The 4,028-nt window shown below is 67.2% G+C and overlaps 1 long non-coding RNA gene across 1 annotated transcript; it reads right to left on the reverse strand.

The window, feature by feature from the left end:
* Window positions 1-338: 338 nt before the first annotated feature.
* LOC136003609 (uncharacterized) lies at window positions 339-1,235 on the reverse strand. Its single transcript, XR_010608162.1, has 3 exons — window positions 1,042-1,235; window positions 898-970; window positions 339-584 (listed from the first exon to the last, which is right to left on the reverse strand). It is a non-coding gene; the product is annotated as an uncharacterized LOC136003609 (long non-coding RNA).
* Window positions 1,236-4,028: the final 2,793 nt, after the last annotated feature.

Below are 4,028 nucleotides of genomic sequence, written 5' to 3' on the forward strand. Positions count from 1 at the left end.
CGGGCTTTCCTCTCCTCTCTTTCCACCTGCGCTCACCTTCCTCCGTCTGCACGGCCTTGTTCGCTGTCCACGGGGCGCTCTCCTGCCATCGCCGCAGTTCCCGTTCCCTGTGCAAGTGGCAGAGAGCCACTCAGGGCCAGCGCCGGGCTGGGACAGGCCATGCCCGTGCCACACGGCACCGGCACCGCTGCAGCCGTCTGGGGCTCCACAATGAAGCCATGGAGCCGTCACCCTTCAAGCTCCAAGCCGGCCGGGCGAGGGGCAGGGCAGGGAGGGTGCCGGCCAGCGCTGCCGCCAGCACCGCAGCGGAACAAGGCAGCGGGGATGCTGGTGGCCACATCAAGAGGGCTTCGCCAGCACTGGGGGCCCCAGCAGCCATGACTCACGCGCCTGGAATATCCCAGCTCCGGTGGAGAGCAGGCCTTGGGCACCGGCTCAGCTGGCAACGCGGCTGCTTCCTTCCCGGCTGCCATTGCCAAGCAGGCACTGCCTGGCCGAGCGGTACGTTACCTTCCTGTCCGCGGTGGCACCTCCCGGTAGGATCCTGCGCCGGCCTCCGGGGTCTGCGTCCTGCACATCCTCTTCTGTTGGAGCGTGGAAAGAGACCAGGAGTAACCAAGTGGGCCCAGGGGAGCGCGGGCTCCCTTCCTCCTGCGCACCAGGAGACCCGCGCCCAAGTGGGGACCCAGGGCTCCCAGGCGTGCTGCTGCCCCCGGCTGCAAAGGGGCCAGCACGGCCCAGGGATTCGGTCCTTCCCTGTCCCCGGGCGCGTGCCCCGCAGAGCGGCCAGGGCAGAGCGGGGACAGGAGCAGAGCTCCGCGCTGGGCCGGGGGCTGCGGAGCGGGGCTGGGCGTGGGGCCCGTGGGGAGCCCCCGGCACCGCACTGTGCCAGCGTACCGGCGGGAGAACGGGCTCAGGGCTCCGGTGCTGCGGCAGCGGGTCCCGGCGGCGCACGCTCTGCGGCGGAGCTCTGCTGGGGCACAACGGTCACAGCGCTGTGAGTGGCAGGCAGACCCCATCCCATCCTCCCCCCGAGCTCACCAGAGGCCGCAGCGGCGGGACGGGCGCTCTCCGCACGGATGGCGCCTGCGCTTGGGCCACTGCAGGCGCCATTTTGCCGCGCGGGCGGCACGAAGACGGGAGCGATGCGGGCTGGCAGGGTCGCATCACACACCAGGAGCCCTGCTCCCAGCAGCCGTCCCTGCAGCACCGCGCAGGGCAGCGCCAAGGCCAGCAGCATGGGCCGGCCCCGCCATCGCTAGGCCACCCGTGTCCCGATCCCACCTCTTTCCGTGTCCCCATCCCACCTCTTTCCGTGTCCCGATCCCACCTCTTTCCATATCCCGATCCCACCTCTTTCCGTGTCCCCATCCCACCTCTTTCCGTGTCTCACCCGTGTCCCAATCCCACCTCTTTCCCTCTCCCACCCGTGTCCCAATCCCACCTCTTTCCATGTCCCCATCCCACCTCTTTCCATGTCCCGATCCCACCTCTTTCCGTGTCCCGATCCCACCTCTTTCCATGTCACGATCCCACCTTTTCCCGTGTCCCACCCATGTCCCGATCCCACCTCTTTCTGAGTCCCGATCCCACCTCTTTCCATGTCCTGATCCCACCTCTTTCCGTGTCCCGATCCCACCTCTCCATGTCCCGATCCCACCTCTTTCCGTGTCCCCATCCCACCTCTTTCTGTGTCCCCACCCCACCTCTTTCCGTGTCCCCATCCCACCTCTTTCCATGTCCCCATCCCTCCTCTTTCCGTGTCCCGATCCCACCTCTTTCCATGTCCCCATCCCACCTCTTTCCGTGTCCCCATCCCACCTCTTCCCGTGTCCCACCCATGTCCCAATCCCACCTCTTTCCGTGTCCCAATCCCACCTCTTTCCCTGTCCCACCCGTGTCCCATTCCCACCTCTTTCCCTGTCCCCATCCCACCTCTTTCCGTGTCCCCATCCCACCTCTTTCCATGTCCCCATCCCACCTCTTTCCGTGTCCCCATCCCACCTCTTTCCCTGTCCCCATCCCACCTCTTTCCATGTCCCGATCCCACCTCTTTCCGTGTCCCCATCCCACCTCTTTCCATGTCCCCATCCCACCTCTTTCCATGTCCCCATCCCACCTCTTTCCGTGTCTGGATCCCACCTCTTTCCGTGTCCCCATCCCACCTCTTTCCGTGTCCCCATCCCAGCTCTTTCCCTGTCCCCATCCCGCCTCTTTCCATGTCCCCATCCCACCTCTTTCCATGTCTTGATCCCACCTCTTTCCGTGTCCCCATCCCACCTCTTTCCGTGTCCCCATCCCACCTCTTTCCCTGTCCCCATCCCACCTCTTTCCCTGTCCCCATCCCACCTCTTTCCGCGTCCCCATCCCACCTCTTTCCGTGTCCCGATCCCACCTCTTTCCGTGTCCCGATCCCACCTCTTTCCGTGTCCCCATCCCACCTCTTTCCGTGTCCCCATCCCACCTCTTTCCGTGTCCCCATCCCACCTCTTTCCGTGTCCCCATCCCACCTCTTTCCCTGTCCCCATCCCACCTCTTTCCCTGTCCCGATCCCACCTCTTTCCGTGTCCCCATCCCAGCTCTTTCCCTGTCCCCATCCCGCCTCTTTCCCTGTCCCCATCCCACCTCTTTCCGTGTCTTGATCCCACCTCTTTCCATGTCCCCATCCCACCTCTTTCCCTGTCCCCATCCCACCTCTTTCCCTGTCCCCATCCCACCTCTTTCCGTGTCCCCATCCCACCTCTTTCCCTGTCCCCATCCCACCTCTTTCCGTGTCCCCATCCCACCTCTTTCCGTGTCCCGATCCCACCTCTTTCCATGTCCCCATCCCAGCTCTTTCCGTGTCCCCATCCCACCTCCTTCCGTGTCCCCATCCCACCTCTTTCCATGTCCCCATCCCACCTCTTTCCGTGTCCCCATCCCACCTCTTTCCGTGTCCCGATCCCACCTCTTTCCATGTCCCCATCCCACCTCTTTCCGTATCCCCATCCCACCTCTTTCCATGTCCCCATCCCACCTCTTTCCATGTCCCCATCCCACCTCTTTCCCTGTCCCCATCCCGCCTCTTTCTTCCCGTGTCCCTCCCGTGTCCCGGTCCCACCGCTCTCCCTCGCTCACCCCGGGCAGCCGCCGCGGCTCGGGGCGCTCACCCCTCGCCCGGTCGCGGTGGCCGCGCTGCCGTTAGCGCCGGCCCTTTCCGTGGGCAGGGGCCAAGGCGCCCGCTGCCCAGGGCTCGGGAAGCGGGCGGCCAGGCTGGGCCCGGGCCCGCGGGGCGGCAGCCGCAGCGGGGGAGAGCGCCCGGGGGGCAGGGGCCGTGCGGGAGAGCGCCGGGGCAGAGGGCGCCGGGCGGGCGGGCGGGCCCGCAGCGCCCCCCAGGCGCCCCCCGCGCCCAGCGCCGCTCCCCGCAGCGCCCCCTGCAGCAGGCCGGTGACCGCCGCCAGCAGCGCCGCCGGCAGCGCCGGCCGCCAGCGCCAGGGGCAGCGCCGCCCGCCCGGCAGCGCCATCGCTCTCGCTCGCCCTGCGGCAACGGGCGACGGGCAACGGCCCGGAACGCGCTGCGGGAGCCGCGCCCGGCCCCTCGGCAGCGGCCGCGCTCTCGAGCTCGCGGCCCTGCGCCACCGGCCCCGCCGTCCCGCCCGCCTGCTGCCGACGGCCCCGTGCCGCCCGCGGGCCCGGGCCACCGCTGCGCCGAGCCCAGCCTCGGCCCCGGGCCTGCAGCGTGCACAGCCCCGCTGTGTCCTGCCGGGAGCAGCTCCCGTATGGAGCCAGGCTGAGAACACTGGGGCTGCTCAGCCTGGAGAAGAGAAGCTGCGTGGGGACCTCAGAGCAGCTTCCAGTGTCTGAAGGGGGCCTGTAGGGATGCTGGGGAGGGACTCTTCATCAGGGACTGTAGTGGTGGGACAAGGGGTAACGGGTTCAAACTCAAACAGGGCAAGTTTAGATTGGATCTAAGGAGGAAATTCTTTCCTGTTAGGGTGCTGAGGCACTGGAATGGGTTGCCCAGGGAGGTTGTGAATGCTCCATCCCTG

Source organism: Lathamus discolor, chromosome 22 (assembly GCF_037157495.1).
Source record: "Lathamus discolor isolate bLatDis1 chromosome 22, bLatDis1.hap1, whole genome shotgun sequence".
Taxonomy (NCBI): domain Eukaryota; kingdom Metazoa; phylum Chordata; class Aves; order Psittaciformes; family Psittacidae; genus Lathamus; species Lathamus discolor.